The sequence below is a fragment of the Lissotriton vulgaris genome, chromosome 4_1, assembly GCF_964263255.1.
Source record: "Lissotriton vulgaris chromosome 4_1, aLisVul1.2, whole genome shotgun sequence".
Lineage (NCBI taxonomy): Eukaryota > Metazoa > Chordata > Amphibia > Caudata > Salamandridae > Lissotriton > Lissotriton vulgaris.
In genome coordinates this window covers 538,515,700-538,540,614 of record NC_141691.1, presented here as the reverse complement: position 1 = coordinate 538,540,614, position 24,915 = coordinate 538,515,700, and the positions used below count along the sequence as shown (strand labels likewise).

Sequence of the window (24,915 nt, the reverse complement as noted above, 5' to 3'; positions counted from 1 at the left end):
ATTGCAAAATCGTATCTCACATAAAAAGTACTGTTCAACAGAGTCATAGCGTTACTTGAGTCCTTTGTGCAACATCCTTCCCTAACATAGTTCAATAGGCAAAAGTTGAACAGAATAGAAAAGTTATGTAATTCTGTTTGTCTTTGACTGTAGAAAATAAAAAATTTGAAATGTCCACATTGCTGCAGCAATTTGCTCCCCTGTCACATGGGAGGTTCCATGGTGTAATGGTTAGCACTTTGGACTTTGAATCCAAGGATCCGAGTTCAAATCTCGGTGGGACCACTTTCATGACTTATGACCAAATCTTTTTCTGTCAAGTGCATTCATAAATATCATAAATCTAACACGGGTAGAGTGAAACATTAATTTATTGATTGTATTTTTAAAGTCTATTTGATGTGAGCAAATGATAGAACTTTTAGAAAACATGGAAATAAAATGGCTCAAAATAATGAGACATTTTGTGAGCTGACTCTGTTTTCTACTGTTATTGATAAGGGGAACAAGGAACTTTTTTAATTGGAAAGCCTTCATTAAAAGAAAACTTGAGGAATCAAATTGTGTATTTTGGGGACAGAAGAGATGAACTTTTAAATAACAATCTTGAAATTAAGACACACAGATATTTACACTCTGTTTTTCTAAAGTAGATCCATAACCACAAAGTAGAATCTTTCGAAAGACATGTCAAATGTATTAATCTGAATTCCTCTTTCAAAGAAATTCACAATTAAATGCACTGTGTAAGTTAAGAATGTTGTCAGATAAGAAATCAGCAAAATTAACTATCTTATTACTGATCATAAAGATGAGAAAGGAAAAGAACCTCTTGCTTAAATTGTGGATGGGAAAGAACAGTTTTTAGTTTTCAGCTTCAGTACTTATGTTTATGAATTTTTCATTTCTTTATATTGTATTATCGCTATCTAGATGGATATAGCCATCTGTACATAGATACATACTTATACGTTGATAAGTTACAGTATAAAACTTTGACGTTATGTTTTTCCAAGTCCAAAATCAAAGAAATTAGTGAAATATTAAATCTCATAATTCAAGCAGGTCCCACCGAGATTTGAACTCGGATCGCTGGATTCAGAGTCCAGAGTGCTAACCATTACACCATGGAACCCTGCCATACATGAGGGATTTTTCCATTGAGACAAAAGAGAGCGCATCAGTGCAGGGGCTTTTCTTACATTGATGAAAAGATAACTCAGTTGAATGCTCATAGTGTAAAGAGCTACAATGTGATTTGATTCTTTTCAGCTACATTCTCCATAACAGTGTTAAATGTGCAAACGTTTATCAGGACATGCAATTTACAAAATAATGATCATATTTGACTGAAGAATATTAAAACATTCTACATTTCCAAACTACTACATCCATTTCTCTGTCTCTAACATGGGTGGCTCCAAAGAGCAACGGTTGGCACTTTGGACTTTGCATGCAAAGGTACCAGTCCAATTCTTTGAGGTACTATTTTACTAATCTCAACCTTTTACATTTCTGTCATCTTTTGTTATTGATAGCTCCAATCCAATACCAGTAGGTTGAACGAGACAAATGTTGACTCCTTTCAAAATGTCCAACAGCTTGAACAAGTTACAGAAATACGAACTTCATAATACTTTTACATCAGATTCCTACACAAAATAGTGCGACATTACAAAATCCTATCCTGTTTTTCTCAAATGCATTTCAGAGGGCTGATTCCCAGCATTCCTTTTTGAAGATTTCCACACTATTGATAAGGCGAATATAGCACATTCTGAAAGAGATGTGTTCTTAAATCAAACCTAGAGAACCACAATGACGGTATCATTCAGATAGTACAAATGTTTTTTGTATATTAGTATGGAAATTGTGAAATAAAACATTTCTCATGCTGATTTTCAACAGTCGATCTGCAATCATGAAATATAAGCTTTTGCTTGGAGGCCTCAAAGGTACTGATCTAATTTTCTTTTTTAGAATTATTCACAGATCGTATGATATGCTTTGTACAAATCAACTATGTTGTTAGATCAAAATTGATTAAAAAGTGACTATCTCAATTTCAGGACATATAGAAGAGGAAGGAGAAGAAGCTCATGTTTCAAATGCGGAGAGGCAACAACTGTTCATTATTTTCACCTCTATTAATTATACGTATTTTTATAATGTATATATTTATATTTTCCGATAAAAATACATAGACATATAGCGATATATAGGGAGATACATACATATAAGTTGATACGTACAAGTTTATAAGTAAATGAGATGTTTTTCCAATTAATACTTCTAAGAACTGAATGGAAAAAAAATCGTAAAGTTTAGATAAGTCCCACTGAGCTTTGTACTTAGATCCCTGTTTTCAGAGTCCAGATTGACAAGCATAACACCATCAACCCACCTGTACCAGGTTGAGCTTTCCATTTTGGCAGAAGAGATTGCATTCACGGGGGAATCTTATCTTTTATTGCAAAATCGTATCTCACATAAAAAGTACTGTTCAACAGAGTCATAGCGTTACTTGAGTCCTTTGTGCAACATCCTTCCCTAACATAGTTCAATAGGCAAAAGTTGAACAGAATAGAAAAGTTATGTAATTCTGTTTGTCTTTGACTGTAGAAAATAAAAAATTTGAAATGTCCACATTGCTGCAGCAATTTGCTCCCCTGTTACATGGGAGGTTCCATGGTGTAATGGTTAGCACTTTGGACTTTGAATCCAAGGATCCGAGATCAAATCTCGGTGGGACCACTTTCATGACTTATGACCAAATCTTTTTCTGTCAAGTGTATTCATAAATATCATAAATCTAACACGGGTAGAGTGAAACATTAATTTATTGATTGTATTTTTAAAGTCTATTTGATGTGAGCAAATGATAGAACTTTTAGAAAACATGGAAATAAAATGGCTCAAAATAATGAGACATTTTGTGAGCTGACTCTGTTTTCTCAACTCATCACAAGAAGCTGATGCAAGATATTACTTGTTTAAATCTTACTGTTATTGATAAGGGGAACAAGGAGCTTTTTAAATTGGAAAGCCTTCATTAAAAGAAAACTTGAGCAATCAAATTGTGTATTTTGGGGACAGAAGAGATGAACTTTTAAATAACAATCTTGAAATTAAGACACACAGATATTTACACTCTGTTTTTCTAAAGTAGATCCATAACCACAAAGTAGAATCTTTCGAAAGACATGTCAAATGTATTAATCTGAATTCCTCTTTCAAAGAAATTCACAATTAAATGCAATGTGTAAGTTAAGAATGTTGTCAGATAAGAAATCAGCAAAATTAACTATCTTATTACTGATCATAAAGATGAGAAAGGAAAAGAACCTCTTGCTTAAATTGTGGATGGGAAAGAACAGTTTTTAGTTTTCAGCTTCAGTACTTATGTTTATGAATAATTCATTTCTTTATATTGTATTATCGCTATCTAGATGGATATAGCCATCTGTACATAGATACATACTTATACGTTGATAAGTTTCAGTATAAAACTTTGACGTTATGTTTTTCCAAGTCCAAATTCTAAGAAATTAGTGAAATATTAAATCTCATAATTCAAGCAGGTCCCACCGAGATTTGAACTCGGATCGCTGGATTCAGAGTCCAGAGTGCTAACCATTACACCATGGAACCCTGCCATACATGAGGGATTTTTCCATTGAGACAAAAGAGAGCGCATCAGTGCAGGGGCTTTTCTTACATTGATGAAAAGATAACTCAGTTGAATGCTCATAGTGTAAAGAGCTACAATGTGATTTGATTCTTTTCAGCTACATTCTCCATAACAGTGTTAAATGTGCAAACGTTTATCAGGACATGCAATTTACAAAATAATGATCATATTTGACTGAAGAATATTAAAACATTCTACATTTCCAAACTACTACATCCATTTCTCTGTCTCTCACATGGGTGGCTCCAAAGAGCAACGGTTGGCACTTTGGACTTTGCATGCAAAGGTACCAGTCCAATTCTTTGAGGTACTATTTTACTAATCTCGACCTTTTACATTTCTGTCATCTTTTGTTATTGATAGCTCCAATCCAATACCAGTACGTTGAAAGAGACAAATGTTGACTCCTTTCAAAATGTCCAACAGCTTGAACAAGTTACAGAAATACGAACTTCATAATACTTTTACATCAGATTCCTACACAAAATAGTGCGACATTACAAAATCCTATCCTGTTTTTCTCAAATGCATTTCAGAGGGCTGATTCCCAGCATTCCTTTTTGAAGATTTCCACACTATTGATAAGGCGAATATAGCACATTCTGAAAGAGATGTGTTCTTAAATCAAACCTAGAGAACCACAATGACGGTATCATTCAGATAGTACAAATGTTTTTTGTATATTAGTATGGAAATTGTGAAATAAAACATTTCTCATGCTGATTTTCAACAGTCGATCTGCAATCATGAAATATAAGCTTTTGCTTGGAGGCCTCAAAGGTACTGATCTAATTTTCTTTTTTAGAATTATTCACAGATCGTATGATATGCTTTGTACAAATCAACTATGTTGTTAGATCAAAATTGATTAAAAAGTGACTATCTCAATTTCAGGACATATAGAAGAGGAAGGAGAAGAAGCTCATGTTTCAAATGCGGAGAGGCAACAACTGTTCATTATTTTCACCTCTATTAATTATACGTATTTTTATAATGTATATATTTATATTTTCCGATAAAAATACATAGACATATAGCGATATATAGGGAGATACATACATATAAGTTGATACGTACAAGTTTATAAGTAAATGAGATGTTTTTCCAATTAATACTTCTAAGAACTGAATGGAAAAAAAATCGTAAAGTTTAGATAAGTCCCACTGAGCTTTGTACTTAGATCCCTGTTTTCAGAGTCCAGATTGACAAGCATAACACCATCAACCCACCTGTACCAGGTTGAGCTTTCCATTTTGGCAGAAGAGATTGCATTCACGGGGGAATCTTATCTTTTATTGCAAAATCGTATCTCACATAAAAAGTACTGTTCAACAGAGTCATAGCGTTACTTGAGTCCTTTGTGCAACATCCTTCCCTAACATAGTTCAATAGGCAAAAGTTGAACAGAATAGAAAAGTTATGTAATTCTGTTTGTCTTTGACTGTAGAAAATAAAAAATGTGAAATGTCCACATTGCTGCAGCAATTTGCTCCCCTGTCACATGGGAGGTTCCATGGTGTAATGGTTAGCACTTTGGACTTTGAATCCAAGGATCCGAGTTCAAATCTCGGTGGGACCACTTTCATGACTTATGACCAAATCTTTTTCTGTCAAGTGTATTCATAAATATCATAAATCTAACACGGGTAGAGTGAAACATTAATTTATTGATTGTATTTTTAAAGTCTATTTGATGTGAGCAAATGATAGAACTTTTAGAAAACATGGAAATAAAATGGCTCAAAATAATGAGACATTTTGTGAGCTGACTCTGTTTTCTCAACTCATCACAAGAAGCTGATGCAAGATATTACTTGTTTAAATCTTACTGTTATTGATAAGGGGAACAAGGAACTTTTTAAATTGGAAAGCCTTCATTAAAAGAAAACTTGAGGAATCAAATTGTGTATTTTGGGGACAGAAGAGATGAACTTTTAAATAACAATCTTGAAATTAAGACACACAGATATTTACACTCTGTTTTTCTAAAGTAGATCCATAACCACAAAGTAGAATCTTTCGAAAGACATGTCAAATGTATTAATCTGAATTCCTCTTTCAAAGAAATTCACAATTAAATGCAATGTGTAAGTTAAGAATGTTGTCAGATAAGAAATCAGCAAAATTAACTATCTTATTACTGATCATAAAGATGAGAAAGGAAAAGAACCTCTTGCTTAAATTGTGGATGGGAAAGAACAGTTTTTAGTTTTCAGCTTCAGTACTTATGTTTATGAATAATTCATTTCTTTATATTGTATTATCGCTATCTAGATGGATATAGCCATCTGTACATAGATACATACTTATACGTTGATAAGTTTCAGTATAAAACTTTGACGTTATGTTTTTCCAAGTCCAAATTCTAAGAAATTAGTGAAATATTAAATCTCATAATTCAAGCAGGTCCCACCGAGATTTGAACTCGGATCGCTGGATTCAGAGTCCAGAGTGCTAACCATTACACCATGGAACCCTGCCATACATGAGGGATTTTTCCATTGAGACAAAAGAGAGCGCATCAGTGCAGGGGCTTTTCTTACATTGATGAAAAGATAACTCAGTTGAATGCTCATAGTGTAAAGAGCTACAATGTGATTTGATTCTTTTCAGCTACATTCTCCATAACAGTGTTAAATGTGCAAACGTTTATCAGGACATGCAATTTACAACATAATGATCATATTTGACTGAAGAATATTAAAACATTCTACATTTCCAAACTACTACATCCATTTCTCTGTCTCTCACATGGGTGGCTCCAAAGAGCAACGGTTGGCACTTTGGACTTTGCATGCAAAGGTACCAGTCCAATTCTTTGAGGTACTATTTTACTAATCTCGACCTTTTACATTTCTGTCATCTTTTGTTATTGATAGCTCCAATCCAATACCAGTACGTTGAAAGAGACAAATGTTGACTCCTTTCAAAATGTCCAACAGCTTGAACAAGTTACAGAAATACGAACTTCATAATACTTTTACATCAGATTCCTACACAAAATAGTGCGACATTACAAAATCCTATCCTGTTTTTCTCAAATGCATTTCAGAGGGCTGATTCCCAGCATTCCTTTTTGAAGATTTCCACACTATTGATAAGGCGAATATAGCACATTCTGAAAGAGATGTGTTCTTAAATCAAACCTAGAGAACCACAATGACGGTATCATTCAGATAGTACAAATGTTTTTTGTATATTAGTATGGAAATTGTGAAATAAAACATTTCTCATGCTGATTTTCAACAGTCGATCTGCAATCATGAAATATAAGCTTTTGCTTGGAGGCCTCAAAGGTACTGATCTAATTTTCTTTTTTAGAATTATTCACAGATCGTATGATATGCTTTGTACAAATCAACTATGTTGTTAGATCAAAATTGATTAAAAAGTGACTATCTCAATTTCAGGACATATAGAAGAGGAAGGAGAAGAAGCTCATGTTTCAAATGCGGAGAGGCAACAACTGTTCATTATTTTCACCTCTATTAATTATACGTATTTTTATAATGTATATATTTATATTTTCCGATAAAAATACATAGACATATAGCGATATATAGGGAGATACATACATATAAGTTGATACGTACAAGTTTATAAGTAAATGAGATGTTTTTCCAATTAATACTTCTAAGAACTGAATGGAAAAAAAATCGTAAAGTTTAGATAAGTCCCACTGAGCTTTGTACTTAGATCCCTGTTTTCAGAGTCCAGATTGACAAGCATAACACCATCAACCCACCTGTACCAGGTTGAGCTTTCCATTTTGGCAGAAGAGATTGCATTCACGGGGGAATCTTATCTTTTATTGCAAAATCGTATCTCACATAAAAAGTACTGTTCAACAGAGTCATAGCGTTACTTGAGTCCTTTGTGCAACATCCTTCCCTAACATAGTTCAATAGGCAAAAGTTGAACAGAATAGAAAAGTTATGTAATTCTGTTTGTCTTTGACTGTAGAAAATAAAAAATTTGAAATGTCCACATTGCTGCAGCAATTTGCTCCCCTGTCACATGGGAGGTTCCATGGTGTAATGGTTAGCACTTTGGACTTTGAATCCAAGGATCCGAGTTCAAATCTCGGTGGGACCACTTTCATGACTTATGACCAAATCTTTTTCTGTCAAGTGTATTCATAAATATCATAAATCTAACACGGGTAGAGTGAAACATTAATTTATTGATTGTATTTTTAAAGTCTATTTGATGTGAGCAAATGATAGAACTTTTAGAAAACATGGAAATAAAATGGCTCAAAATAATGAGACATTTTGTGAGCTGACTCTGTTTTCTACTGTTATTGATAAGGGGAACAAGGAACTTTTTTAATTGGAAAGCCTTCATTAAAAGAAAACTTGAGGAATCAAATTGTGTATTTTGGGGACAGAAGAGATGAACTTTTAAATAACAATCTTGAAATTAAGACACACAGATATTTACACTCTGTTTTTCTAAAGTAGATCCATAACCACAAAGTAGAATCTTTCGAAAGACATGTCAAATGTATTAATCTGAATTCCTCTTTCAAAGAAATTCACAATTAAATGCACTGTGTAAGTTAAGAATGTTGTCAGATAAGAAATCAGCAAAATTAACTATCTTATTACTGATCATAAAGATGAGAAAGGAAAAGAACCTCTTGCTTAAATTGTGGATGGGAAAGAACAGTTTTTAGTTTTCAGCTTCAGTACTTATGTTTATGAATTTTTCATTTCTTTATATTGTATTATCGCTATCTAGATGGATATAGCCATCTGTACATAGATACATACTTATACGTTGATAAGTTACAGTATAAAACTTTGACGTTATGTTTTTCCAAGTCCAAAATCAAAGAAATTAGTGAAATATTAAATCTCATAATTCAAGCAGGTCCCACCGAGATTTGAACTCGGATCGCTGGATTCAGAGTCCAGAGTGCTAACCATTACACCATGGAACCCTGCCATACATGAGGGATTTTTCCATTGAGACAAAAGAGAGCGCATCAGTGCAGGGGCTTTTCTTACATTGATGAAAAGATAACTCAGTTGAATGCTCATAGTGTAAAGAGCTACAATGTGATTTGATTCTTTTCAGCTACATTCTCCATAACAGTGTTAAATGTGCAAACGTTTATCAGGACATGCAATTTACAAAATAATGATCATATTTGACTGAAGAATATTAAAACATTCTACATTTCCAAACTACTACATCCATTTCTCTGTCTCTAACATGGGTGGCTCCAAAGAGCAACGGTTGGCACTTTGGACTTTGCATGCAAAGGTACCAGTCCAATTCTTTGAGGTACTATTTTACTAATCTCAACCTTTTACATTTCTGTCATCTTTTGTTATTGATAGCTCCAATCCAATACCAGTAGGTTGAACGAGACAAATGTTGACTCCTTTCAAAATGTCCAACAGCTTGAACAAGTTACAGAAATACGAACTTCATAATACTTTTACATCAGATTCCTACACAAAATAGTGCGACATTACAAAATCCTATCCTGTTTTTCTCAAATGCATTTCAGAGGGCTGATTCCCAGCATTCCTTTTTGAAGATTTCCACACTATTGATAAGGCGAATATAGCACATTCTGAAAGAGATGTGTTCTTAAATCAAACCTAGAGAACCACAATGACGGTATCATTCAGATAGTACAAATGTTTTTTGTATATTAGTATGGAAATTGTGAAATAAAACATTTCTCATGCTGATTTTCAACAGTCGATCTGCAATCATGAAATATAAGCTTTTGCTTGGAGGCCTCAAAGGTACTGATCTAATTTTCTTTTTTAGAATTATTCACAGATCGTATGATATGCTTTGTACAAATCAACTATGTTGTTAGATCAAAATTGATTAAAAAGTGACTATCTCAATTTCAGGACATATAGAAGAGGAAGGAGAAGAAGCTCATGTTTCAAATGCGGAGAGGCAACAACTGTTCATTATTTTCACCTCTATTAATTATACGTATTTTTATAATGTATATATTTATATTTTCCGATAAAAATACATAGACATATAGCGATATATAGGGAGATACATACATATAAGTTGATACGTACAAGTTTATAAGTAAATGAGATGTTTTTCCAATTAATACTTCTAAGAACTGAATGGAAAAAAAATCGTAAAGTTTAGATAAGTCCCACTGAGCTTTGTACTTAGATCCCTGTTTTCAGAGTCCAGATTGACAAGCATAACACCATCAACCCACCTGTACCAGGTTGAGCTTTCCATTTTGGCAGAAGAGATTGCATTCACGGGGGAATCTTATCTTTTATTGCAAAATCGTATCTCACATAAAAAGTACTGTTCAACAGAGTCATAGCGTTACTTGAGTCCTTTGTGCAACATCCTTCCCTAACATAGTTCAATAGGCAAAAGTTGAACAGAATAGAAAAGTTATGTAATTCTGTTTGTCTTTGACTGTAGAAAATAAAAAATTTGAAATGTCCACATTGCTGCAGCAATTTGCTCCCCTGTCACATGGGAGGTTCCATGGTGTAATGGTTAGCACTTTGGACTTTGAATCCAAGGATCCGAGTTCAAATCTCGGTGGGACCACTTTCATGACTTATGACCAAATCTTTTTCTGTCAAGTGTATTCATAAATATCATAAATCTAACACGGGTAGAGTGAAACATTAATTTATTGATTGTATTTTTAAAGTCTATTTGATGTGAGCAAATGATAGAACTTTTAGAAAACATGGAAATAAAATGGCTCAAAATAATGAGACATTTTGTGAGCTGACTCTGTTTTCTACTGTTATTGATAAGGGGAACAAGGAACTTTTTTAATTGGAAAGCCTTCATTAAAAGAAAACTTGAGGAATCAAATTGTGTATTTTGGGGACAGAAGAGATGAACTTTTAAATAACAATCTTGAAATTAAGACACACAGATATTTACACTCTGTTTTTCTAAAGTAGATCCATAACCACAAAGTAGAATCTTTCGAAAGACATGTCAAATGTATTAATCTGAATTCCTCTTTCAAAGAAATTCACAATTAAATGCACTGTGTAAGTTAAGAATGTTGTCAGATAAGAAATCAGCAAAATTAACTATCTTATTACTGATCATAAAGATGAGAAAGGAAAAGAACCTCTTGCTTAAATTGTGGATGGGAAAGAACAGTTTTTAGTTTTCAGCTTCAGTACTTATGTTTATGAATTTTTCATTTCTTTATATTGTATTATCGCTATCTAGATGGATATAGCCATCTGTACATAGATACATACTTATACGTTGATAAGTTACAGTATAAAACTTTGACGTTATGTTTTTCCAAGTCCAAAATCAAAGAAATTAGTGAAATATTAAATCTCATAATTCAAGCAGGTCCCACTGAGATTTGAACTCGGATCGCTGGATTCAGAGTCCAGAGTGCTAACCATTACACCATGGAACCCTGCCATACATGAGGGATTTTTCCATTGAGACAAAAGAGAGCGCATCAGTGCAGGGGCTTTTCTTACATTGATGAAAAGATAACTCAGTTGAATGCTCATAGTGTAAAGAGCTACAATGTGATTTGATTCTTTTCAGCTACATTCTCCATAACAGTGTTAAATGTGCAAACGTTTATCAGGACATGCAATTTACAAAATAATGATCATATTTGACTGAAGAATATTAAAACATTCTACATTTCCAAACTACTACATCCATTTCTCTGTCTCTAACATGGGTGGCTCCAAAGAGCAACGGTTGGCACTTTGGACTTTGCATGCAAAGGTACCAGTCCAATTCTTTGAGGTACTATTTTACTAATCTCAACCTTTTACATTTCTGTCATCTTTTGTTATTGATAGCTCCAATCCAATACCAGTAGGTTGAACGAGACAAATGTTGACTCCTTTCAAAATGTCCAACAGCTTGAACAAGTTACAGAAATACGAACTTTATAATACTTTTACATCAGATTCCTACACAAAATAGTGCGACATTACAAAATCCTATCCTGTTTTTCTCAAATGCATTTCAGAGGGCTGATTCCCAGCATTCCTTTTTGAAGATTTCTACACTATTGATAAGGCGAATATAGCACATTTTGAAAGAGATGTGTTCTTAAATCAAACCTAGAGAACCACAATGACGGTATCATTCAGATAGTACAAATGTTTTTTGTATATTAGTATGGAAATTGTGAAATAAAACATTTCTCATGCTGATTTTCAACAGTCGATCTGCAATCATGAAATATAAGCTTTTGCTTGGAGGCCTCAAAGGTACTGATCTAATTTTCTTTTTTTAGAATTATTCACAGATCGTATGATATGCTTTGTACAAATCAACTATGCTGTTAGGTCAAAATTGATTAAAAAGTGACTATCTCAATTTCAGGACATATAGAAGAGGAAGGAGAAGAAGCTCATGTTTCAAATGCGGAGAGGCAACAACTGTTCATTATTTTCACCTCTATTAATTATACGTATTTTTATAATGTATATATTTATATTTTCCGATAAAAATACATAGACATATAGCGATATATAGGTAGATACATACATATAAGTTGATACGTACAAGTTTATAAGTAAATGAGATGTTTTTCCAATTAATACTTCTAAGAACTGAATGGAAAAAAAATCGTAAAGTTTAGATAAGTCCCACTGAGCTTTGTACTTAGATCCCTGTTTTCAGAGTCCAGATTGACAAGCATAACACCATCAACCCACCTGTACCAGGTTGAGCTTTCCATTTTGGCAGAAGAGATTGCATTCACGGGGGAATCTTATCTTTTATTGCAAAATCGTATCTCACATAAAAAGTACTGTTCAACAGAGTCATAGCGTTACTTGAGTCCTTTGTGCAACATCCTTCCCTAACATAGTTCAATAGGCAAAAGTTGAACAGAATAGAAAAGTTATGTAATTCTGTTTGTCTTTGACTGTAGAAAATAAAAAATTTGAAATGTCCACATTGCTGCAGCAATTTGCTCCCCTGTTACATGGGAGGTTCCATGGTGTAATGGTTAGCACTTTGGACTTTGAATCCAAGGATCCGAGATCAAATCTCGGTGGGACCACTTTCATGACTTATGACCAAATCTTTTTCTGTCAAGTGTATTCATAAATATCATAAATCTAACACGGGTAGAGTGAAACATTAATTTATTGATTGTATTTTTAAAGTCTATTTGATGTGAGCAAATGATAGAACTTTTAGAAAACATGGAAATAAAATGGCTCAAAATAATGAGACATTTTGTGAGCTGACTCTGTTTTCTCAACTCATCACAAGAAGCTGATGCAAGATATTACTTGTTTAAATCTTACTGTTATTGATAAGGGGAACAAGGAGCTTTTTAAATTGGAAAGCCTTCATTAAAAGAAAACTTGAGCAATCAAATTGTGTATTTTGGGGACAGAAGAGATGAACTTTTAAATAACAATCTTGAAATTAAGACACACAGATATTTACACTCTGTTTTTCTAAAGTAGATCCATAACCACAAAGTAGAATCTTTCGAAAGACATGTCAAATGTATTAATCTGAATTCCTCTTTCAAAGAAATTCACAATTAAATGCAATGTGTAAGTTAAGAATGTTGTCAGATAAGAAATCAGCAAAATTAACTATCTTATTACTGATCATAAAGATGAGAAAGGAAAAGAACCTCTTGCTTAAATTGTGGATGGGAAAGAACAGTTTTTAGTTTTCAGCTTCAGTACTTATGTTTATGAATAATTCATTTCTTTATATTGTATTATCGCTATCTAGATGGATATAGCCATCTGTACATAGATACATACTTATACGTTGATAAGTTTCAGTATAAAACTTTGACGTTATGTTTTTCCAAGTCCAAATTCTAAGAAATTAGTGAAATATTAAATCTCATAATTCAAGCAGGTCCCACCGAGATTTGAACTCGGATCGCTGGATTCAGAGTCCAGAGTGCTAACCATTACACCATGGAACCCTGCCATACATGAGGGATTTTTCCATTGAGACAAAAGAGAGCGCATCAGTGCAGGGGCTTTTCTTACATTGATGAAAAGATAACTCAGTTGAATGCTCATAGTGTAAAGAGCTACAATGTGATTTGATTCTTTTCAGCTACATTCTCCATAACAGTGTTAAATGTGCAAACGTTTATCAGGACATGCAATTTACAAAATAATGATCATATTTGACTGAAGAATATTAAAACATTCTACATTTCCAAACTACTACATCCATTTCTCTGTCTCTCACATGGGTGGCTCCAAAGAGCAACGGTTGGCACTTTGGACTTTGCATGCAAAGGTACCAGTCCAATTCTTTGAGGTACTATTTTACTAATCTCGACCTTTTACATTTCTGTCATCTTTTGTTATTGATAGCTCCAATCCAATACCAGTACGTTGAAAGAGACAAATGTTGACTCCTTTCAAAATGTCCAACAGCTTGAACAAGTTACAGAAATACGAACTTCATAATACTTTTACATCAGATTCCTACACAAAATAGTGCGACATTACAAAATCCTATCCTGTTTTTCTCAAATGCATTTCAGAGGGCTGATTCCCAGCATTCCTTTTTGAAGATTTCCACACTATTGATAAGGCGAATATAGCACATTCTGAAAGAGATGTGTTCTTAAATCAAACCTAGAGAACCACAATGACGGTATCATTCAGATAGTACAAATGTTTTTTGTATATTAGTATGGAAATTGTGAAATAAAACATTTCTCATGCTGATTTTCAACAGTCGATCTGCAATCATGAAATATAAGCTTTTGCTTGGAGGCCTCAAAGGTACTGATCTAATTTTCTTTTTTAGAATTATTCACAGATCGTATGATATGCTTTGTACAAATCAACTATGTTGTTAGATCAAAATTGATTAAAAAGTGACTATCTCAATTTCAGGACATATAGAAGAGGAAGGAGAAGAAGCTCATGTTTCAAATGCGGAGAGGCAACAACTGTTCATTATTTTCACCTCTATTAATTATACGTATTTTTATAATGTATATATTTATATTTTCCGATAAAAATACATAGACATATAGCGATATATAGGGAGATACATACATATAAGTTGATACGTACAAGTTTATAAGTAAATGAGATGTTTTTCCAATTAATACTTCTAAGAACTGAATGGAAAAAAAATCGTAAAGTTTAGATAAGTCCCACTGAGCTTTGTACTTAGATCCCTGTTTTCAGAGTCCAGATTGACAAGCATAACACCATCAACCCACCTGTACCAGGTTGAGCTTTCCATTTTGGCAGAAGAGATTGCATTCACGGGGGAATCTTATCTTTTATTGCAAAATCGTATCTCACATAAAAAGTACTGTTCAACAGAGTCATAGCGTTACTTGAGTCCTTTGTGCAACATCCTTCCCTAACATAGTTCAATAGGCAAAAGTTGAACAGAATAGAAAAGTTATGTAATTCTGTTTGTCTTTGACTGTAGAAAATAAAAAATGTGAAATGTCCACATTGCTGCAGCAATTTGCTCCCCTGTCACATGGGAGGTTCCATGGTGTAATGGTTAGCACTTTGGACTTTGAATCCAAGGATCCGAGTTCAAATCTCGGTGGGACCACTTTCATGACTTATGACCAAATCTTTTTCTGTCAAGTGTATTCATAAATATCATAAATCTAACACGGGTAGAGTGAAACATTAATTTATTGATTGTATTTTTAAAGTCTATTTGATGTGAGCAAATGATAGAACTTTTAGAAAACATGGAAATAAAATGGCTCAAAATAATGAGACATTTTGTGAGCTGACTCTGTTTTCTCAACTCATCACAAGAAGCTGATGCAAGATATTACTTGTTTAAATCTTACTGTTATTGATAAGGGGAACAAGGAACTTTTTAAATTGGAAAGCCTTCATTAAAAGAAAACTTGAGGAATCAAATTGTGTATTTTGGGGACAGAAGAGATGAACTTTTAAATAACAATCTTGAAATTAAGACACACAGATATTTACACTCTGTTTTTCTAAAGTAGATCCATAACCACAAAGTAGAATCTTTCGAAAGACATGTCAAATGTATTAATCTGAATTCCTCTTTCAAAGAAATTCACAATTAAATGCAATGTGTAAGTTAAGAATGTTGTCAGATAAGAAATCAGCAAAATTAACTATCTTATTACTGATCATAAAGATGAGAAAGGAAAAGAACCTCTTGCTTAAATTGTGGATGGGAAAGAACAGTTTTTAGTTTTCAGCTTCAGTACTTATGTTTATGAATAATTCATTTCTTTATATTGTATTATCGCTATCTAGATGGATATAGCCATCTGTACATAGATACATACTTATACGTTGATAAGTTTCAGTATAAAACTTTGACGTTATGTTTTTCCAAGTCCAAATTCTAAGAAATTAGTGAAATATTAAATCTCATAATTCAAGCAGGTCCCACCGAGATTTGAACTCGGATCGCTGGATTCAGAGTCCAGAGTGCTAACCATTACACCATGGAACCCTGCCATACATGAGGGATTTTTCCATTGAGACAAAAGAGAGCGCATCAGTGCAGGGGCTTTTCTTACATTGATGAAAAGATAACTCAGTTGAATGCTCATAGTGTAAAGAGCTACAATGTGATTTGATTCTTTTCAGCTACATTCTCCATAACAGTGTTAAATGTGCAAACGTTTATCAGGACATGCAATTTACAACATAATGATCATATTTGACTGAAGAATATTAAAACATTCTACATTTCCAAACTACTACATCCATTTCTCTGTCTCTCACATGGGTGGCTCCAAAGAGCAACGGTTGGCACTTTGGACTTTGCATGCAAAGGTACCAGTCCAATTCTTTGAGGTACTATTTTACTAATCTCGACCTTTTACATTTCTGTCATCTTTTGTTATTGATAGCTCCAATCCAATACCAGTACGTTGAAAGAGACAAATGTTGACTCCTTTCAAAATGTCCAACAGCTTGAACAAGTTACAGAAATACGAACTTCATAATACTTTTACATCAGATTCCTACACAAAATAGTGCGACATTACAAAATCCTATCCTGTTTTTCTCAAATGCATTTCAGAGGGCTGATTCCCAGCATTCCTTTTTGAAGATTTCCACACTATTGATAAGGCGAATATAGCACATTCTGAAAGAGATGTGTTCTTAAATCAAACCTAGAGAACCACAATGACGGTATCATTCAGATAGTACAAATGTTTTTTGTATATTAGTATGGAAATTGTGAAATAAAACATTTCTCATGCTGATTTTCAACAGTCGATCTGCAATCATGAAATATAAGCTTTTGCTTGGAGGCCTCAAAGGTACTGATCTAATTTTCTTTTTTAGAATTATTCACAGATCGTATGATATGCTTTGTACAAATCAACTATGTTGTTAGATCAAAATTGATTAAAAAGTGACTATCTCAATTTCAGGACATATAGAAGAGGAAGGAGAAGAAGCTCATGTTTCAAATGCGGAGAGGCAACAACTGTTCATTATTTTCACCTCTATTAATTATACGTATTTTTATAATGTATATATTTATATTTTCCGATAAAAATACATAGACATATAGCGATATATAGGGAGATACATACATATAAGTTGATACGTACAAGTTTATAAGTAAATGAGATGTTTTTCCAATTAATACTTCTAAGAACTGAATGGAAAAAAAATCGTAAAGTTTAGATAAGTCCCACTGAGCTTTGTACTTAGATCCCTGTTTTCAGAGTCCAGATTGACAAGCATAACACCATCAACCCACCTGTACCAGGTTGAGCTTTCCATTTTGGCAGAAGAGATTGCATTCACGGGGGAATCTTATCTTTTATTGCAAAATCGTATCTCACATAAAAAGTACTGTTCAACAGAGTCATAGCGTTACTTGAGTCCTTTGTGCAACATCCTTCCCTAACATAGTTCAATAGGCAAAAGTTGAACAGAATAGAAAAGTTATGTAATTCTGTTTGTCTTTGACTGTAGAAAATAAAAAATTTGAAATGTCCACATTGCTGCAGCAATTTGCTCCCCTGTCACATGGGAGGTTCCATGGTGTAATGGTTAGCACTTTGGACTTTGAATCCAAGGATCCGAGTTCAAATCTCGGTGGGACCACTTTCATGACTTATGACCAAATCTTTTTCTGTCAAGTGTATTCATAAATATCATAAATCTAACACGGGTAGAGTGAAACATTAATTTATTGATTGTATTTTTAAAGTCTATTTGATGTGAGCAAATGATAGAACTTTTAGAAAACATGGAAATAAAATGGCTCAAAATAATGAGACATTTTGTGAGCTGACTCTGTTTTCTACTGTTATTGATAAGGGGAACAAGGAACTTTTTTAATTGGAAAGCCTTCATTAAAAGAAAACTTGAGGAATCAAATTGTGTATTTTGGGGACAGAAGAGATGAACTTTTAAATAACAATCTTGAAATTAAGACACACAGATATTTACACTCTGTTTTTCTAAAGTAGATCCATAACCACAAAGTAGAATCTTTCGAAAGACATGTCAAATGTATTAATCTGAATTCCTCTTTCAAAGAAATTCACAATTAAATGCACTGTGTAAGTTAAGAATGTTGTCAGATAAGAAATCAGCAAAATTAACTATCTTATTACTGATCATAAAGATGAGAAAGGAAAAGAACCTCTTGCTTAAATTGTGGATGGGAAAGAACAGTTTTTAGTTTTCAGCTTCAGTACTTATGTTTATGAATTTTTCATTTCTTTATATTGTATTATCGCTATCTAGATGGATATAGCCATCTGTACATAGATACATACTTATACGTTGATAAGTTACAGTATAAAACTTTGACGTTATGTTTTTCCAAGTCCAAAATCAAAGAAATTAGTGAAATATTAAATCTCATAATTCAAGCAGGTCCCACCGAGATTTGAACTCGGATCGCTGGATTCAGAGTCCAGAGTGCTAACCATTACACCATGGAACCCTGCCATACATGAGGGATTTTTCCATTGAGACAAAAGAGAGCGCATCAGTGCAGGGGCTTTTCTTACATTGATGAAAAGATAACTCAGTTGAATGCTCATAGTGTAAAGAGCTACAATGTGATTTGATTCTTTTCAGCTACATTCTCCATAACAGTGTTAAATGTGCAAACGTTTATCAGGACATGCAATTTACAAAATAATGATCATATTTGACTGAAGAATATTAAAACATTCTACATTTCCAAACTACTACATCCATTTCTCTGTCTCTAACATGGGTGGCTCCAAAGAGCAACGGTTGGCACTTTGGACTTTGCATGCAAAGGTACCAGTCCAATTCTTTGAGGTACTATTTTACTAATCTCAACCTTTTACATTTCTGTCATCTTTTGTTATTGATAGCTCCAATCCAATACCAGTAGGTTGAACGAGACAAATGTTGACTCCTTTCAAAATGTCCAACAGCTTGAACAAGTTACAGAAATACGAACTTCATAATACTTTTACATCAGATTCCTACACAAAATAGTGCGACATTACAAAATCCTATCCTGTTTTTCTCAAATGCATTTCAGAGGGCTGATTCCCAGCATTCCTTTTTGAAGATTTCCACACTATTGATAAGGCGAATATAGCACATTCTGAAAGAGATGTGTTCTTAAATCAAACCTAGAGAACCACAATGACGGTATCATTCAGATAGTACAAATGTTTTTTGTATATTAGTATGGAAATTGTGAAATAAAACATTTCTCATGCTGATTTTCAACAGTCGATCTGCAATCATGAAATATAAGCTTTTGCTTGGAGGCCTCAAAGGTACTGATCTAATTTTCTTTTTTAGAATTATTCACAGATCGTATGATATGCTTTGTACAAATCAACTATGTTGTTAGATCAAAATTGATTAAAAAGTGACTATCTCAATTTCAGGACATATAGAAGAGGAAGGAGAAGAAGCTCATGTTTCAAATGCGGAGAGGCAACAACTGTTCATTATTTTCACCTCTATTAATTATACGTATTTTTATAATGTATATATTTATATTTTCCGATAAAAATACATAGACATATAGCGATATATAGGGAGATACATACATATAAGTTGATACGTACAAGTTTATAAGTAAATGAGATGTTTTTCCAATTAATACTTCTAAGAACTGAATGGAAAAAAAATCGTAAAGTTTAGATAAGTCCCACTGAGCTTTGTACTTAGATCCCTGTTTTCAGAGTCCAGATTGACAAGCATAACACCATCAACCCACCTGTACCAGGTTGAGCTTTCCATTTTGGCAGAAGAGATTGCATTCACGGGGGAATCTTATCTTTTATTGCAAAATCGTATCTCACATAAAAAGTACTGTTCAACAGAGTCATAGCGTTACTTGAGTCCTTTGTGCAACATCCTTCCCTAACATAGTTCAATAGGCAAAAGTTGAACAGAATAGAAAAGTTATGTAATTCTGTTTGTCTTTGACTGTAGAAAATAAAAAATTTGAAATGTCCACATTGCTGCAGCAATTTGCTCCCCTGTCACATGGGAGGTTCCATGGTGTAATGGTTAGCACTTTGGACTTTGAATCCAAGGATCCGAGTTCAAATCTCGGTGGGACCACTTTCATGACTTATGACCAAATCTTTTTCTGTCAAGTGTATTCATAAATATCATAAATCTAACACGGGTAGAGTGAAACATTAATTTATTGATTGTATTTTTAAAGTCTATTTGATGTGAGCAAATGATAGAACTTTTAGAAAACATGGAAATAAAATGGCTCAAAATAATGAGACATTTTGTGAGCTGACTCTGTTTTCTACTGTTATTGATAAGGGGAACAAGGAACTTTTTTAATTGGAAAGCCTTCATTAAAAGAAAACTTGAGGAATCAAATTGTGTATTTTGGGGACAGAAGAGATGAACTTTTAAATAACAATCTTGAAATTAAGACACACAGATATTTACACTCTGTTTTTCTAAAGTAGATCCATAACCACAAAGTAGAATCTTTCGAAAGACATGTCAAATGTATTAATCTGAATTCCTCTTTCAAAGAAATTCACAATTAAATGCACTGTGTAAGTTAAGAATGTTGTCAGATAAGAAATCAGCAAAATTAACTATCTTATTACTGATCATAAAGATGAGAAAGGAAAAGAACCTCTTGCTTAAATTGTGGATGGGAAAGAACAGTTTTTAGTTTTCAGCTTCAGTACTTATGTTTATGAATTTTTCATTTCTTTATATTGTATTATCGCTATCTAGATGGATATAGCCATCTGTACATAGATACATACTTATACGTTGATAAGTTACAGTATAAAACTTTGACGTTATGTTTTTCCAAGTCCAAAATCAAAGAAATTAGTGAAATATTAAATCTCATAATTCAAGCAGGTCCCACTGAGATTTGAACTCGGATCGCTGGATTCAGAGTCCAGAGTGCTAACCATTACACCATGGAACCCTGCCATACATGAGGGATTTTTCCATTGAGACAAAAGAGAGCGCATCAGTGCAGGGGCTTTTCTTACATTGATGAAAAGATAACTCAGTTGAATGCTCATAGTGTAAAGAGCTACAATGTGATTTGATTCTTTTCAGCTACATTCTCCATAACAGTGTTAAATGTGCAAACGTTTATCAGGACATGCAATTTACAAAATAATGATCATATTTGACTGAAGAATATTAAAACATTCTACATTTCCAAACTACTACATCCATTTCTCTGTCTCTAACATGGGTGGCTCCAAAGAGCAACGGTTGGCACTTTGGACTTTGCATGCAAAGGTACCAGTCCAATTCTTTGAGGTACTATTTTACTAATCTCAACCTTTTACATTTCTGTCATCTTTTGTTATTGATAGCTCCAATCCAATACCAGTAGGTTGAACGAGACAAATGTTGACTCCTTTCAAAATGTCCAACAGCTTGAACAAGTTACAGAAATACGAACTTTATAATACTTTTACATCAGATTCCTACACAAAATAGTGCGACATTACAAAATCCTATCCTGTTTTTCTCAAATGCATTTCAGAGGGCTGATTCCCAGCATTCCTTTTTGAAGATTTCTACACTATTGATAAGGCGAATATAGCACATTTTGAAAGAGATGTGTTCTTAAATCAAACCTAGAGAACCACAATGACGGTATCATTCAGATAGTACAAATGTTTTTTGTATATTAGTATGGAAATTGTGAAATAAAACATTTCTCATGCTGATTTTCAACAGTCGATCTGCAATCATGAAATATAAGCTTTTGCTTGGAGGCCTCAAAGGTACTGATCTAATTTTCTTTTTTTAGAATTATTCACAGATCGTATGATATGCTTTGTACAAATCAACTATGCTGTTAGGTCAAAATTGATTAAAAAGTGACTATCTCAATTTCAGGACATATAGAAGAGGAAGGAGAAGAAGCTCATGTTTCAAATGCGGAGAGGCAACAACTGTTCATTATTTTCACCTCTATTAATTATACGTATTTTTATAATGTATATATTTATATTTTCCGATAAAAATACATAGACATATAGCGATATATAGGTAGATACATACATATAAGTTGATACGTACAAGTTTATAAGTAAATGAGATGTTTTTCCAATTAATACTTCTAAGAACTGAATGGAAAAAAAATCGTAAAGTTTAGATAAGTCCCACTGAGCTTTGTACTTAGATCCCTGTTTTCAGAGTCCAGATTGACAAGCATAACACCATCAACCCACCTGTACCAGGTTGAGCTTTCCATTTTGGCAGAAGAGATTGCATTCACGGGGGAATCTTATCTTTTATTGCAAAATCGTATCTCACATAAAAAGTACTGTTCAACAGAGTCATAGCGTTACTTGAGTCCTTTGTGCAACATCCTTCCCTAACATAGTTCAATAGGCAAAAGTTGAACAGAATAGAAAAGTTATGTAATTCTGTTTGTCTTTGACTGTAGAAAATAAAAAATTTGAAATGTCCACATTGCTGCAGCAATTTGCTCCCCTGTTACATGGGAGGTTCCATGGTGTAATGGTTAGCACTTTGGACTTTGAATCCAAGGATCCGAGATCAAATCTCGGTGGGACCACTTTCATGACTTATGACCAAATCTTTTTCTGTCAAGTGTATTCATAAATATCATAAATCTAACACGGGTAGAGTGAAACATTAATTTATTGATTGTATTTTTAAAGTCTATTTGATGTGAGCAAATGATAGAACTTTTAGAAAACATGGAAATAAAATGGCTCAAAATAATGAGACATTTTGTGAGCTGACTCTGTTTTCTCAACTCATCACAAGAAGCTGATGCAAGATATTACTTGTTTAAATCTTACTGTTATTGATAAGGGGAACAAGGAGCTTTTTAAATTGGAAAGCCTTCATTAAAAGAAAACTTGAGCAATCAAATTGTGTATTTTGGGGACAGAAGAGATGAACTTTTAAATAACAATCTTGAAATTAAGACACACAGATATTTACACTCTGTTTTTCTAAAGTAGATCCATAACCACAAAGTAGAATCTTTCGAAAGACATGTCAAATGTATTAATCTGAATTCCTCTTTCAAAGAAATTCACAATTAAATGCAATGTGTAAGTTAAGAATGTTGTCAGATAAGAAATCAGCAAAATTAACTATCTTATTACTGATCATAAAGATGAGAAAGGAAAAGAACCTCTTGCTTAAATTGTGGATGGGAAAGAACAGTTTTTAGTTTTCAGCTTCAGTACTTATGTTTATGAATAATTCATTTCTTTATATTGTATTATCGCTATCTAGATGGATATAGCCATCTGTACATAGATACATACTTATACGTTGATAAGTTTCAGTATAATACTTTGACGTTATGTTTTTCCAAGTCCAAATTCTAAGAAATTAGTGAAATATTAAATCTCATAATTCAAGCAGGTCCCACCGAGATTTGAACTCGGATCGCTGGATTCAGAGTCCAGAGTGCTAACCATTACACCATGGAACCCTGCCATACATGAGGGATTTTTCCATTGAGACAAAAGAGAGCGCATCAGTGCAGGGGCTTTTCTTACATTGATGAAAAGATAACTCAGTTGAATGCTCATAGTGTAAAGAGCTACAATGTGATTTGATTCTTTTCAGCTACATTCTCCATAACAGTGTTAAATGTGCAAACGTTTATCAGGACATGCAATTTACAAAATAATGATCATATTTGACTGAAGAATATTAAAACATTCTACATTTCCAAACTACTACATCCATTTCTCTGTCTCTCACATGGGTGGCTCCAAAGAGCAACGGTTGGCACTTTGGACTTTGCATGCAAAGGTACCAGTCCAATTCTTTGGGGTACTATTTTACTAATCTCGACCTTTTACATTTCTGTCATCTTTTGTTATTGATAGCTCCAATCCAATACCAGTACGTTGAAAGAGACAAATGTTGACTCCTTTCAAAATGTCCAACAGCTTGAACAAGTTACAGAAATACGAACTTCATAATACTTTTACATCAGATTCCTACACAAAATAGTGCGACATTACAAAATCCTATCCTGTTTTTCTCAAATGCATTTCAGAGGGCTGATTCCCAGCATTCCTTTTTGAAGATTTCCACACTATTGATAAGGCGAATATAGCACATTCTGAAAGAGATGTGTTCTTAAATCAAACCTAGAGAACCACAATGACGGTATCATTCAGATAGTACAAATGTTTTTTGTATATTAGTATGGAAATTGTGAAATAAAACATTTCTCATGCTGATTTTCAACAGTCGATCTGCAATCATGAAATATAAGCTTTTGCTTGGAGGCCTCAAAGGTACTGATCTAATTTTCTTTTTTAGAATTATTCACAGATCGTATGATATGCTTTGTACAAATCAACTATGTTGTTAGATCAAAATTGATTAAAAAGTGACTATCTCAATTTCAGGACATATAGAAGAGGAAGGAGAAGAAGCTCATGTTTCAAATGCGGAGAGGCAACAACTGTTCATTATTTTCACCTCTATTAATTATACGTATTTTTATAATGTATATATTTATATTTTCCGATAAAAATACATAGACATATAGCGATATATAGGGAGATACATACATATAAGTTGATACGTACAAGTTTATAAGTAAATGAGATGTTTTTCCAATTAATACTTCTAAGAACTGAATGGAAAAAAAATCGTAAAGTTTAGATAAGTCCCACTGAGCTTTGTACTTAGATCCCTGTTTTCAGAGTCCAGATTGACAAGCATAACACCATCAACCCACCTGTACCAGGTTGAGCTTTCCATTTTGGCAGAAGAGATTGCATTCACGGGGGA

The 24,915-nt window shown here is 33.4% G+C and overlaps 18 non-coding genes across 18 annotated transcripts; 10 read left to right on the top strand and 8 right to left on the bottom strand.

Moving 5' to 3' along the window:
- The first annotated feature begins 213 nt into the window (after positions 1-213).
- TRNAQ-UUG (transfer RNA glutamine (anticodon UUG)) lies at positions 214-285 on the top strand. The gene has a single exon. It is a non-coding gene; the product is annotated as a tRNA-Gln (tRNA).
- Positions 286-1,063: 778 nt separating this feature from the next.
- Positions 1,064-1,135, bottom strand: TRNAQ-CUG (transfer RNA glutamine (anticodon CUG)). Its single transcript has one exon. It is a non-coding gene; the product is annotated as a tRNA-Gln (tRNA).
- A 1,547-nt stretch (positions 1,136-2,682) lies between these two features.
- TRNAQ-UUG (transfer RNA glutamine (anticodon UUG)) lies at positions 2,683-2,754 on the top strand. The gene has a single exon. It is a non-coding gene; the product is annotated as a tRNA-Gln (tRNA).
- An 825-nt stretch (positions 2,755-3,579) lies between these two features.
- TRNAQ-CUG (transfer RNA glutamine (anticodon CUG)) lies at positions 3,580-3,651 on the bottom strand. The gene has a single exon. It is a non-coding gene; the product is annotated as a tRNA-Gln (tRNA).
- Positions 3,652-5,198: 1,547 nt separating this feature from the next.
- TRNAQ-UUG (transfer RNA glutamine (anticodon UUG)) lies at positions 5,199-5,270 on the top strand. The gene has a single exon. It is a non-coding gene; the product is annotated as a tRNA-Gln (tRNA).
- An 825-nt stretch (positions 5,271-6,095) lies between these two features.
- Positions 6,096-6,167, bottom strand: TRNAQ-CUG (transfer RNA glutamine (anticodon CUG)). Its single transcript has one exon. It is a non-coding gene; the product is annotated as a tRNA-Gln (tRNA).
- A 1,547-nt stretch (positions 6,168-7,714) lies between these two features.
- TRNAQ-UUG (transfer RNA glutamine (anticodon UUG)) lies at positions 7,715-7,786 on the top strand. The gene has a single exon. It is a non-coding gene; the product is annotated as a tRNA-Gln (tRNA).
- A 778-nt stretch (positions 7,787-8,564) lies between these two features.
- Positions 8,565-8,636, bottom strand: TRNAQ-CUG (transfer RNA glutamine (anticodon CUG)). Its single transcript has one exon. It is a non-coding gene; the product is annotated as a tRNA-Gln (tRNA).
- A 1,547-nt stretch (positions 8,637-10,183) lies between these two features.
- Positions 10,184-10,255, top strand: TRNAQ-UUG (transfer RNA glutamine (anticodon UUG)). The gene has a single exon. It is a non-coding gene; the product is annotated as a tRNA-Gln (tRNA).
- A 2,398-nt stretch (positions 10,256-12,653) lies between these two features.
- TRNAQ-UUG (transfer RNA glutamine (anticodon UUG)) lies at positions 12,654-12,725 on the top strand. The gene has a single exon. It is a non-coding gene; the product is annotated as a tRNA-Gln (tRNA).
- Positions 12,726-13,550: 825 nt separating this feature from the next.
- TRNAQ-CUG (transfer RNA glutamine (anticodon CUG)) lies at positions 13,551-13,622 on the bottom strand. The gene has a single exon. It is a non-coding gene; the product is annotated as a tRNA-Gln (tRNA).
- A 1,547-nt stretch (positions 13,623-15,169) lies between these two features.
- On the top strand, positions 15,170-15,241 carry TRNAQ-UUG (transfer RNA glutamine (anticodon UUG)). The gene has a single exon. It is a non-coding gene; the product is annotated as a tRNA-Gln (tRNA).
- Positions 15,242-16,066: 825 nt separating this feature from the next.
- TRNAQ-CUG (transfer RNA glutamine (anticodon CUG)) lies at positions 16,067-16,138 on the bottom strand. Its single transcript has one exon. It is a non-coding gene; the product is annotated as a tRNA-Gln (tRNA).
- A 1,547-nt stretch (positions 16,139-17,685) lies between these two features.
- On the top strand, positions 17,686-17,757 carry TRNAQ-UUG (transfer RNA glutamine (anticodon UUG)). The gene has a single exon. It is a non-coding gene; the product is annotated as a tRNA-Gln (tRNA).
- A 778-nt stretch (positions 17,758-18,535) lies between these two features.
- TRNAQ-CUG (transfer RNA glutamine (anticodon CUG)) lies at positions 18,536-18,607 on the bottom strand. Its single transcript has one exon. It is a non-coding gene; the product is annotated as a tRNA-Gln (tRNA).
- Positions 18,608-20,154: 1,547 nt separating this feature from the next.
- On the top strand, positions 20,155-20,226 carry TRNAQ-UUG (transfer RNA glutamine (anticodon UUG)). The gene has a single exon. It is a non-coding gene; the product is annotated as a tRNA-Gln (tRNA).
- Positions 20,227-22,624: 2,398 nt separating this feature from the next.
- Positions 22,625-22,696, top strand: TRNAQ-UUG (transfer RNA glutamine (anticodon UUG)). Its single transcript has one exon. It is a non-coding gene; the product is annotated as a tRNA-Gln (tRNA).
- Positions 22,697-23,521: 825 nt separating this feature from the next.
- On the bottom strand, positions 23,522-23,593 carry TRNAQ-CUG (transfer RNA glutamine (anticodon CUG)). The gene has a single exon. It is a non-coding gene; the product is annotated as a tRNA-Gln (tRNA).
- Between the last annotated feature and the right edge of the window lie 1,322 nt (positions 23,594-24,915).